This window comes from Phragmites australis, chromosome 9 (assembly GCF_958298935.1).
Source record: "Phragmites australis chromosome 9, lpPhrAust1.1, whole genome shotgun sequence".
Lineage (NCBI taxonomy): Eukaryota > Viridiplantae > Streptophyta > Magnoliopsida > Poales > Poaceae > Phragmites > Phragmites australis.
Genome location: NC_084929.1, coordinates 18653381 through 18666970, shown reverse-complemented (window position 1 = coordinate 18666970; position 13590 = coordinate 18653381). Strand labels below are relative to the sequence as shown.

General features: G+C 43.4%; 1 pseudogene; it reads right to left on the bottom strand.

The window, feature by feature from the left end:
• Window positions 1–10807: 10807 nt before the first annotated feature.
• On the bottom strand, window positions 10808–12818 carry LOC133928718 (TATA box-binding protein-associated factor RNA polymerase I subunit B-like; annotated as a pseudogene).
• Window positions 12819–13590: the final 772 nt, after the last annotated feature.

Genomic DNA, 13590 nt, shown 5'->3' with positions numbered 1-13590 from the left:
GAGGCCATCACAACTGCATATGCCATTTTTTCCATCTCAGAATATAACCTCTTCGACCCTGCCAATGCCTTCGAGACATACTAGACCAAAAATTGTTATAATTTTTAATTGACAAGCATTTCTTGCACAATCACTGCACTTACTGCCGAAGAAGAAGCAGTAATGTATAGCAACAACTTAGCCTTCGGATCTGGGCTAGTTAGCGTTGTGAGCTTCATCAAATATTCTTTCAATTCATCAAAAGCATTATGTTGCTCTGCGCTCCACCTAAACTAGTCGGAGCCTTTGATGGCTTTGAAGAAAGGTAGGCTTCGCTTAGCTGATCTGGCAATGAATCGGCTCAGAGCTGCTAATCTTCTAGCCAATCGTTGTGCCTCATTCCTACTCTTCGAAGGCCTCATATCAACTATTGCCTTTATCTTTTCTAGGTTTATTTCGATGCCACTTTTTGACACCAAAAATCCCAACAACCTACCGGAGTGCACACCGAATACACACTTTTCTAGATTCAACTTTAAACCCACACTTCAAAGTTTACCGAAAGTCTCCCAAAGGTAATCCAAATGATCGACTTGTTTGGTACTCTTGACGACTATGTCATCGACATATGCAGATACGTTCCTTTCCAACTACGACTGCAAATCTGGACCAATCTAGCAAGTTGCCCCAGCATTTCGAAGGCCGAAGGCCATTCTTACATAATAGTATGCTTCGAAGGAGGTTATGAAGCTTGTTTTCGCCTCGTCCTCCTTCGCCATCCAAACTTGATAGTATCCCAAGTATGCATCTAGAAAGCTTAACATCTCACAGCCAGATGCAGAGTCTACTAACTGGTCAATGTGTGGCAACAAAAAATCATCCTTCAGACAGGCTCTGTTTAGGTCTATGAAATCAACACACATTCTCCATTTGCCATTACTTTTCCTAATTAACACTGGTTTGGCCAGCCATTCGGAGTGTAATGCTTCGCGAATGACCCAACATCGAGAAATTTTTGCCACTCCAGCTTTCGTTACGTCTTCTCTTTCTTTTGATGCCTTCCGAAGCCTTTGCTTTTTTGGCTTCACCTTCGGATCAACATTCAAAGTATGTTCGATTATCTCTCTGTTAATCCCTTGCAAATCCTTCGGCGACCATGTGAAGACATCTTCTTTGTTGTGAAGAAACTCCATCATTCTTCACTCAGCTTCTTGTGTCATTTCAACTCCTATGTCCACATCTCTTTCTGGTCTATCCTAACACAACAATACTTTCTTTGTTTGGCCTTTGGGCTCGACCTTTGGCACTCGCTGCGTCTGGAGCATGTCTTCGACTTCTAAAGGCTTCGACGATGGTTCTGCCACCACATGGACGTTGCAGCGGCCCAGAGTGGTTCACACTTCAATTCTACGGGCTATCTGTTGATCTCCCAGTACCGAGATAACGCCTCTGGGGTTGGGTATTTTCATGCACAAATAACCATGATGTGGTACCACCCCAAACTTGTTTAGTACCCCTCTTCCAAAGATTGCATTGTATGGGTACGTTATATTGACAACATCGAAGATGATATTTTCTATTCGAAAGTTTGACCCTTTGCCGAAATATACTAGTATCTCAATTTTTCCCAAAGCGTTGATTGCTTTTCCACCGAAGCCTAGCAACAGAGATCCAGCCTGTTGTAAGTCGGTCTGGTGCAAAGCCATCCTATTGAAGGCATCTGTAAAGATGATGTCCGCCGATCTACTGCCGTCTATTAGAATCATGTGGACTTCGTTTCCTGAAATGTTAGCCACGATGATGAAGGCATCTGCCTGAGGATATTCAAAATTTCTCATGTCTTCCTGTGAGAAGGTGATGGGGACATGAGACCACTTCGAATGGATGAAGGAGGGGTTTATGCCGACATGGTTAACCGTTCGGACATATTCTTTTTGTTGCCTCTTGGACTCGATCTCCTGATTAGAGCCACCAGTGATTGCTAACACCACGTTCAATCTATGTGTTAGTGTGTTTACCAACCTACTGGTTTCTAGGGGAGCTTCAATTGCAGGTCTTGGCATAGGGGGTGGAAGCAATGCTTGAACAACCGTTGATTGAGCATAGGTCTGATCTGGTGGAGCCGAAGGTGTTGGAACATATGGCTGCGCCAAAGCCATTGGACGCCATTGAGAAGCAAATGCTGAAAGGTTTGGCCCATGAGCCTAACCCTGGCTCTGTTGGCATTGCCACACATTGCCCGGCCTATATGGCGCGACGTGATGCACTATCCTTGCAGGGTTGCAGGGTTTCTTCCCCAGGCCTTCCTTCATAGCCATAATATGTGGACAATATTTAGTTGTATGTCCGGCACCTTCACTGTGTATCTTGCAGTACAATATGCTTGGGTCACATGGTGCCTGTCCTCCTCGGCCACCTCAGCCTCCGTAGCCTCTACCACTTCGGCCGCCGCTGCCTCCATCGCTCGGGGTTTCGACGACCTCTTGCAAGATGTCCTTGGGTTCAAATTCTATCTGGATGATTTCCTTCTACTTCGGAATATACCCGAAGGTATTGCTCTTCTCATGTGCTTTGGCTTGTCTTTTGTTTGGCCGCTACCTCCTTCTTTGCTGGAGGGAGAAGGTTTTGACATTTTTAACACTGCCATCTCGCTTTTCCTTCATTGATGGTCTGCTTCAGATCATGCATATTCTAGCATCTTGTTGAAGAAGTCCTAAACGCTATGCAGCCTCTTACATGTTAGCTTTGCTGCTAGCATCCCTCCTTTAGATGCCCTGGAGAGCGGCACCGATGATTGTGTCCTCACCCAAGCCCTTCACCTGACATCGTACATGTACAAAACGAAGCATGTAGTCTTTGAGTGGCTCTGTCGGCTGTTGCTTGACTGCGAAGAGGTCTCCGGCTGTGACCTTTTCCACATGATTGCCTTGGAAATTGCAGAAGACGACATCACAAAACTACTCCCAGGAATATATTGACCCCGGAGGCGAGACGGAGTACCAAGATCTTGCTATTCCTTTTACTACCAACATGAAGGCCTTCACTAATGTCGTGTCATCCCCAGCAGATTCGACTACTTCCTCAAAGTGCATGACGAATTCTCTTGGATCTGACTCTCCGTCAAACATCACAACTCTCGGCATTTTGAAACCCGAAGGCCAAGGTTGGTTCTATAGGCCAGAAGATAGTGGGGAGTCTGGGTTGCCTGCACGTGACTTGGGCCGAAGGTCTTGCACAACCCGTGTTGCAAACATTAACGAAGGGGTAATGTTGTACCTTGTGTCCTCGCCCTCGCGTTGCAGCACATTAATCTAGCCTTGCAACTGCTCCAGCATTCTTCTGGCTTCGTCAGCTCATCGATGGTACTCAGCCATCTTCCGACTTGTTGTCAAACTCTCTAGCAGATGCTTCTTGTATGCTATTTGCTGCTCCAGGTATTTGGCTTCTAGTCATACAGTTCTTTCTTCTTTGGTTTCTTCCTCTTCCTCATCTTCATAATCTTGAAACTGATCGAAGGCTTCCTGCTCTTCAAAACGGGGGGCCTTCCCCTTCACAACTGCCGAAGCCTTGAAACGAGTGCGAAGGCCATCTTCAACCCTTCACATTGAAGAACTTGCATCTTCCTGGTGAGTTGGGTCTTTGTGAACTTCAGCATCCTCAGTGGCTAGCATGGCCACATCATCTTGTTCTTGTTGGTCCTCCACGACTGCCTGATTCGAAGCAGTGATTGGCTCCATCATGGCCGGAGGGGTAGTCACGGTTGTGTTGCCCCCAGGAAGCTGTAGTGTTTGCTGTGTTGTATCAGCGCCCTTCAGCTTCTTTTTGGGTTGCATGGCTTCGGAATGTGTCGGTCCCCACGGACGGCGCAACCTGTTGGAAACTTGCGTAACCGAACAAAGTGGTGGGCCTTCGGAATCCCGAAGTGATCCAAAGGCTTGACGAACACACACAAAGTGGGGAACTGTTTACTGATATTAATGTCGCATGTCTAATCAGTTATAGTGATGCCCTACTTATAGGTCGTACTCAACCACTCCCGATTATAGTTTACGAGATTACCCCTCCACCTGCCACATGCTCAAAATATTTGAGGGTACTATGATACTTTTCTAAGTACATCCAGATTATTTACTGTCTTTCCCTTCATGGCCTTCGGTCACCACCTACGGTCCTCCCTTCGACCATGACTTCGCCCTTTGCTATGTCATCGTGGACTTAGGTCACCCTTCACTCAGGCCTCCGCAAGTCTCCTCTTTGCCGCACCTTCGGCGTCCCTTTGAGCGACTCACTCGAGGCATCAAGCAAAGCCCTTTAGCCGTTCCCTGAAGGACCGATGAAGGCTTTGCTCGTTCTAGCTATCGGAACTGTCCCTGTTGCGTGTAGATGTCCGAAGGGTTTCTTCAACTTCCCAAAGGGTTCCTGCAACATGACATATCCACGGTAATTATAAGCCTTGTTAGTTTGTGGCATCCGTGGAGGTCTTCGACCCAATAGCCGAAAGGGCCTGTGAGACCATTCCCCAACACCAAGTCACCAGGAAACAACATCGATGTGTATTTGCAGCCTTTGATTGATGAACTTGTGCATCTATGGTCCAAATGTGCTCCATCATATGATGCATCAAAGAAGGGGACCTTTCGGATGCATGCTTGTCTCTTTTGGATGATAAATGATTTCTTAGCCACAAAAGGTAGGCTAGCATGTCTGTCTTGTCATATAAATACTGAGTACTTGTGTTTGAATTTTTGACGGAAGCATTGCTACATGAGCCATTGTTGTTTTCTACCTCGAAACCACAAATGGCACCGAAACAAGGCTTCTTTCAACAAGACAGAGAATAAAGATCCCCCGATGCCACTCTCTGGTGAAGAAGTACTTCAATAGTATGAGAACTTTGAGCAGGCAAAATTTGGACCAAAAAGAAAGAGAAAGCATGAAGATGAAAACATATGGCATAATTGGAGGAAGAATAGTATATTTTTCCTACTCCCTTATTGGAAGACCTTGCTTATAAGGCATAATCTGGATTTGATGCACATTGAGAAGAACATTTGTGACAGCATATTGAGGATGCTGCTTGATATGGATGGTAAGTTAAAGGATAATTTGAAGGCTTGTCTTGATATGCTACAAATGCGAATACGAGGAGATCAACACCTTGTGGTTAAAAATGACAAGTACATATTTCCATCAGCATGCTACACTTTGACTAAAGATGAGCAAACTGCCTTGTGTAAGTTTTTGGAGGATTTGAAGATGCCTGATGGTTATGCGTCAAACATCAAGAGATGTGTTGATGTAAAGGGTTTTAAGGTGTCTAGCCTCAAAACTCATGACTGCCATGTTATATTTTAGAAACTTCTTCCCATTGCAATACATAACATATTACCGGATAAAGTTGTTGTGCCTTTGGTTGAGCTTAGCAAATTCTTTGCTGGGATTTGTTCCAAAAAATTGTCCATTGAAGAATTGGTTAAGTTGAGCGAAGAAATTTTAGAAACTCTATGTAGGATTGAGATGATATTTCCCCCAAAATTCTTTGATATCATGCTGCATCTTCCAATTCATCTTATTGAAGAAGCTCGGTTAGGTGGACTTATCCATTACAGATGGATGTATCCAATAGAGCGGTACCTACGCATGCTGAAAGGCTATGTATGGAACAAAGCTCATCATGAAGGCTCTATTGCCGAGGGATATATTTTTGAAGAAGGCATGACATTCTATATTCAGGTTTTGGATAACATTGATACAAAGCTTAATAGGTTGGAGCATCATGAGAGTGCAGCTAGGAATGAACCTCCTGTTGGGCCTAGTATATTTGCCAAAGTTGATCATTCTAAAAAAAGGTTTCAAATTTAAAGCACTTAAAGGAGTTGAATTGAAGAAAATTAGGCATTGCATCATTTGTAACCATGAAGAAGCCACCCCATGGATCACGTAAGTATAGATATTCTCCAATTCATCTCTTGTTTAAAATATCATAGCATTTGTATTAGTTGGATATTTTTCCCCTTTTAGTGAGCACATGGAAGAACTCAAACGGATGCATGCTCGTAATATTGATCAACAACACAAAGATGAGTTTGTCGATTGGTTTTAGGAAAAAGTAAGTTGTTAGTAAATTTTAATATTCAACAACATATACACCAATACTATTGTTATGTTAATACACATTTGTTTTTTGATTTGAGTACATATTAGGATATTGCACAAAGGCGGCAAAGCAAGCGATGAAATTTATGCCTTATTTAGAGAGCCTGATTATAGAGCATGAATTTACAATAGGTTATTCATCAATAGCTTCTTATTTAGAATTACATATGCACAAAAAGATTTACAAACCCAAAACAGTGGTGGTGTTGTCAGGGGTGATGAAAGTACTGGCAATATTGATTGCTGTGGAGTGATCAAGAAAATTATTTGTCTTGATTTTGGCAAGGACTAGGAGGTTGTATTATTTGAATGTGACTGATTTGATGTGACTTCTGCAAGTAGAAATCAAGTTAGAGGTTAAAAAAGGATCAGTACGGCATGATAGATGTTGACACTACTATATTTCGCTATAAGAACGAGCCTTACATTCTGGGCATTCAAGCAGAACAAGTGTTCTACGTGCGAGATGTTAAGAAGCCAAATTGGGCTACAATTGTTAAAACAAAGCCTCATAATCTTTTTTCCATGCCTTCTATTGAGAATGATGAAACTGTGATTGAGGCTGATGTTGACTCATTTTATGTTGGATATGAGGCAATGAATGTACTATGCATAAATGAGGATATGTCATCTTGGACTAGGCATGGCATTGAGGGAACAAGCGGTGATGTTTCTACTCTTGAAAAGGAACAAGTTGATCAGATTAAAGAAGATGGAATTGAATTGGAGGATAAAGACAATGATGATGACACATATATCAATGATGGTCATGTTTCTCCTTTAGTAGAGAAGGATTGTGAAGATGATGATTTTTTTTATCTAGATTTAATTTTAGTAGTCCTATTAGGTGAAAGACATTGTTATGTTGGATAGTTCGAAAGTAGCTAGGATTTGCCATGTATATCATTTATTATTCAATATATGATTATATTTTCTTACTTAAATGATAAGATGATTGTACAAATAGTGACATCATAGATGAATAACATAACAATATCCTTTATTTAACCGATATTATTCATAGTCTTATAGATAGGATCTTCAAGGGTCACAAAAAAATAGCAACAAAAAACTCAAATAAATCTTCAATTGCTTCAGGGCAACCCTACAAGCAATCGACTGGGAAACACATCCTAGAACACACCATATTCAATGTAGTCCTCAAAGCTTTCACCCACTGAGCAATATTGTTTGGATGATAGCAAGTGTGAGCACATGTCGTACTCTGCAAATTGTGAGAAAATATACATATGAAAGCTTAACTCAAGATAAAGGCTTAACATGGCTTATTTGCAGAAAATCATAGTTTATTTGTAAATAACAATTAAAAAGCAAGTAATTATTTAATTTAATTCTCATACTTATAAACATCAAGATTCCCACCATCTTGACTTAACCACAGATTCCAACTACCCATCCAAATCCAAAGGTTCCAACCACCTTTCCCTAACTAGGGTTCAAACCATCCTTCCCACAGTTTCCACCATTATGATTACCCAACAATTTATCATTAAGTTCTAATCAAGTGTGACATTCCTCGCCTCTCTTGATCATGAGCACGACTGATTAATCAATTTTATACTATGAAGAGGTTGTACATTTTACCCGCAAGTTATAATTCCCGTTTTGCCCATGTTGCTCCAACACCTACACACTTTCCATGTGTGCGGCTAGGAATACACTACAAGGTCATTACAAAACATCTCCCAACATGTGTTTGTGCGCTAAGGTTTCACCATCGTGGGATTGTAACCATCTACTCCAGAAGCACCCTCTTATACAATATAGTTCCGGTAAGTACACTCTTCCGTCCCTACACCACCATTTGGTCAACACTATGCTGGGAGGATTACTAATTAATAAATCAGGCCGTGCCAAAAACTTGGCTTGTGGTTGTACAATAAAGCTTAATCCGACTGCACCATTAATCAATCCTTAATTAATTTTGGCAAGATTACCACCAACCATAATCTTGTGCAGCCTGCACCGGTCTCCACTGACCACTTGCCCAAATCCTAAGTTCCATGTTGCTAAACAAAATTATCCACAAATTCTATTATTGTTGCATAGAGCCATTATCACATGTAATTAAGAAGTTTTTCCCACAATTATCCCAAAGCAAGGCTAAGAAATATTTACCTATCCATCATTCCCACCAACCCAAACCAAGTTGTTGAAAGAGAAGCTCACCTATGCTCCATTGCTCCAACTCCCTGATTTTGCCTTTGAACTGGAATGTAATGCTAGTGGGATTGGAATTAGAGGTGTGCTAATTCAAGAAGGTAAATCTGTTGCTTATTTCAGTGAGAAATTAAGTGGGTCAAGTCTGAATTATTCCACTTATGATAAAAAATTATATGCTTTAGTTCGTGCGCTTGAAACTTGGTAATATTATCTATAGTTTAAAGAATTTATCATACATTTTGATCATGAATTACTAAAATATATTAGAAGTCAAGCTAAATTAAATAAACGATATGCTAAATGAGTAGAATTTATCGAGTCTTTTTCATATCTCATAAAGCTTAAAGAAGAGAAAGGACAATGTGATTGCTGATGCGCTTTCTAGGTGATATACCATGTTATCTTAACTGGATCATAAGATTTTTTGTTTAGAGACCATTAAAAAATTATATGCTGCTGATTTGGATTTTTAAAAAGTGCTTGGATATTGTAAAGAAGAGAGAACATGGAATAAATATGTGATGAAGGATGATTTGTTCTATTGTGCTAACAAGCTATGCATTCCAGCTAGCTCTGTTCATCTTTTATTGTTGCAGGAGGCAAATGGAGGAGGATTGATGGTACATTTTGGAGCAAAGAAGACTCAAGATGTGTTGGCCGCTTATTTTTTTTGGCCAAAAATGCGATGTGATGTAGAGCGCTATGTGTCACGTTGCATCACTTGCAATAAAGCTAAATCTCGCTTAAATCTACATGGTCTTTACATGTCTCTTTCTGTTTCTAGTGCACCTTGGAAGGATATTTTCATAGATTTTAATCCCCGTACTCCTAATGATTTACTACCTTTGCCTACTTTTGAAAAACTTAATTTATATGCTAAGAAACGTGCTGAATTTATTCTTATGTTGCATGAAACCACTAAAAAGAATATAGAGAGTATGGCTGAAAAGTATAGGACTACTAAAAGTAAAGGTAGGAAGAAAATAAAATTTGAATCGAGTGATTTAGTTTGGTTGCATTTGAGGAAGGATAGATTTTCAGAACTAAGAAAATCAAAATTGATGTCTAGAGCTTATGGACCATTTAAGATAATTGAGAAAATCAATGACAATACATACAAATTGGACCTACCTGTAGATTTTAGGGTTAGTCCCACATTTAACATTTCAGATTTAAAACCCTACTTGAGAGAAGAAGAAGAACTTGGGTCGAGGACGACTCTAATTCAAAAGGGGGAGGATGATAAGTCCATGGCTCCTTCAAATACGATCAATACCGCTAATAATCCTCAAATCATACAAGATCCAATTACAAGAGCACGTGCACAACAATTAGACCATCAGGTGAACTTGTTTCTCACTGTTCATCCTTTCTTAGATGGATTACTTCTAAATTCTTGTAATATTTTATTGCTTAGGAAAGTGGGAGAAGCACTGCAACCTTACCCGGATGTCACCCTCAAAGTCCAAGTCTACTCCGACTCGAGGCTGAGCTCTAGTCGTGGTCGTAGTTGTGGTCGAGTCGCAGGACAATACGTCAGTAAAACGGGTATAATTTTCTCATACGAAATCTGTTTTAGTCAATCTTATACATTCTGGAAAGCTTACGATAGGCCATTTCCAATGCATGTGAGCTCGACCAAATATTCCTTAGTTAGAGTCAAAGAAACAAGTTGTTGCATCAGTCGTGTCGGGATCGGAGTACAGGTTATGTACGCCTTTTTCCACAGCTACACAATCCTAGGTCGACCTCCTCACGTCCCTCTATACACAGTAGCCATCGTAATTTAAGCTTAAATTTAGTTTAGATTATTCTGTTTTAGATAGTTTCGCCATTTATTAATTTGTTAAACCCCAACTTAAGTACTTAATTGGTAATTAGCAATATTTAGATTACATCTATCTATTTTTGCTTATGTTCTCAATTCACTTACAGAAAAAACCTTCTTTGCGAGGTCAACCGCGTCTTGGCACAGTTGATAACCACGGAGTAGTGATGTAACGGTTGCGAGGATTCTCGATCTGTTTTGTTCGGAGCCTTTGGATTATCAACGTCGAAACTCCACCAATCGACTTGTCATATTATCTTCGAAAGATCAGGCAAACACGTATCGTTCTCCCAATTAAGTGACAATAAATTCTCATGGTTAACATAGCATCTTATATTGTTATGAATTTGCAAAGTTCAAATGTCATCTTTTTGCAACTCGTGAAAATTATAGAAAAATCTAACAATCCCGATTTCAATGCTAAAGCGAAGTTACTCATCACCATCTATAGGACAAAAGCAAAGTTCTATCTTAATCGAAGCATGCTCCATAGTGGTCCAATGTTCTCCACCAGTTTACTTTGTTTGTGTAACGAAGCACCAAGAGATGCTAATTGTACTACGTTAAGGCATTACAAGAGGAGTAATATCCATGCAGCGGAAGATACTTGTGCATTCTTCATGAAGATTCAAACACAGAATGATGCACAGAACCCACATGTGCTGAAGTTTTGGTTTTACTCAACATTTACAGATCTCTTTACTTGCAAGAAGGACAGAGAGCAAGAATAAGATCCATGAAATGTGAAAATATAATTATTGCACAGGCATAAACGGCCATTTGTACTTTAATTTTTTTAGCTAACTGAATTTAAACAACCTATAGTCAGCATAAGCATGACAAAAACTGGCACGTGTGCACTGGATGATAAAGATAAACGTGGACACAAGGCAATGACCATCCAAATTTACCATGCTCAACATTGATTTTATCATAGGAAGCTGCAACAGCGCACAACAATTCTCTCATGCCAAACTCTTCATTGTTATTGCCATCAGGCTTCATGAAAGGTGCTGACTTTGTGTCAGGATCATATCCATCAGCGTTTCTTCCTCCCTCACAGATCTTCTGCAAAGAAACATAACTTCAGTTCATTTACATTATCATAAATCCTAGATGAGTTATGGAAAGGGGCCCTATGTGACAAACTCACCTCCCATATTCCTTGACCATTGATGTTATACAGAATTCGTAGAGCCGCTATTAGTATAGCCATTACACAAACCCGTGTAGGGATTCTAGCAGGATTACTGGACAACCATAGCTCTGCAGGCATTGCCCACTCACAGATTTGGCATGCATGGGGAAGGATTCTATCTATCGGTAATGACATGTCCATCAAGCAGTGTTGAGCAATTGCATAGAAGTTAACTGAAGGAAGCCTCAAGCCTACTCTTTGTGTTATGGATCCAGCTGCCACTTCCAGTTGCCATGCTCCAATAACTCGCACTGGCCTGAACAGCTGCCTCGCATCCAAAGGGAAGTCTTGCACTTGCAGAGAGCTCCAAAGGATCCTGTCTACTTCGGTGAATGCTGGCACATAAGGGATCTTCCCCTGCATCGCCCACCTGTAAATGTCGCTCGGTAGGATGGCTTCACGGGCAATATGACAGGCCAAGAAACAAACTGCAAGTGTTGAGTAAACGGGCAGCATCATCCTCAATGAGCGCAGAAAGGCAAACTCAACCCTGTGCCTGTCTTTTCGTCGGGGCAAGATATCATCCTCCCATTCATACTTCACCTCGTCAGATTTCTTGTCATCTGCACACAAGAGATAGATTTATGTAGAGTTTGTTCTGTTCTTCCGAAGTCAATAACTCAACAGGGGAGTATGCTGCTCATCTCCACCACCAAAATGCATATATCTCTCTGCGGTCTCGTGGTCCGCGAGCACCTGGCGGACCCACATTCCGTCGAACACCTTGGAGGCGGCCACCCACTGCACCCAGACGGTGCCAGCGACGCCGCACACGAGCGCGCCCACCCGGTGCCGCTCCACCAGCACCTCCAGCTGCCTCTGCAGGATCACCTGCATCCCCCGCACATAGCGCCACCGGACCCGCGCCGCCAGGTCCTCGGGCTCGCTCCACTCTCCGCGGGCGCTAAGTCCCGGGTCTCGCTTGGCTCGGAGAAGTCGTCGAAGAAGGTTGCAGCGGCGGGGGCAGGAGTGGCGGCGGCGTGAGGGATCGGGTAGGGCACGGGGGTGCGGAGTTTAGGGGTGGGGGTAGGCTGGGTGGCGACGCGGCGGACGGAGATGTTGCCGGTGGCAGGGAAGTCGTTGGGGTCGGCGGTGGTGGCCTGGGTAGAGGTGTGGGTGGCGGAGCACTGGCGGCAGGAGAAGAAGCCGTCCTCGGCGTCGTCGGGTTCGTAGCTGCCGCCGGCGCCGCAGTACTCGCAGACCAGGTGGATGCCGCCGCCGCCGCCGTTGTGATCGGGGGAGCCGGCGCCGGGATTGTAGTCCATGGCTCACCGCCTCGGTCCCTCAGTGCCGGTGGTGTACGACTCCTCTAGCCTTCGGCTCGTGCAAGAGATGCGAGTGCGCGAGCGCAAGCGGAGCGCCGCCGAGGGAGGCCAAGTTGGGCGGCGCGAGAGACGCGAGGGAGGGAGGCGGGGGTGGTCGGTCTCGGTCGGGCTGGGTCGCTGGGCCTTCAGGGATGGGCTGGGCTGCGATGGGGATCAAATGGGCGACTCTTCGCCTCAAAGGAAAAAACCCTCCGCTCAAAGGAAAAACCCAGTTAGAGAGTCTCAGGCGACTCTTCGGTGATTCGGCGTTTTGGCCGGCCCCCTCGCCTCCGGTGGCCTTCTGGCCCACCGGTTAGCTTAGTATTTTGTCTTTGTAGTTTGGTAGATCTAGTTAGGTTCTAGTGTTTTGTGTGGGCGGGTGCTGTTGTTTCCCCTGCGCTGTCGGTTTGGTTGTTGCGGTTTTCGTCGCTGGTCCGATTGTCAGTTGCTCCGCTGGTGGCCTCGATGCTGGTCGCTGTTGGTGGCCTCGATTCTGGTCGCTGGGGTGGCCTTTCCGGTCTCTGTCGATCGGTCTCTGTTGCTAGTTGTGTTGTCGGTGGCTTTCTTGGTCCAGATTTGCTCTCCACCGCTCTGGAGCCGATTGTCTACTTTGCCCCGTCACCAGATCTTTCTCCTTGTCGGCTCTTTGGCGGGTTTGGGTGCCCAAACTATTCTCCGATGAGGTTGCTAGCTTAGATATGCTTCCCGACGACAGTTTTGGGGTGGTTTGTGTTAATAGTTGTTTGGTAGAAGTTGCAATTGGGGGGATTTCTTAGTCCCCCTTGATGTCACGTTTGTGTGGCTGGGATGTTGAATTTTGGTTCGACAGTGCTGGGCAAGGTTTCTGGGCCTCCTTCTCCAGCAAGCCGGTGGTCGGTGGCGCCAGGTTGTGATCGGATCTATCTTTCGACGATGTTGCGGCTAGTGGCCGACATGTAGGG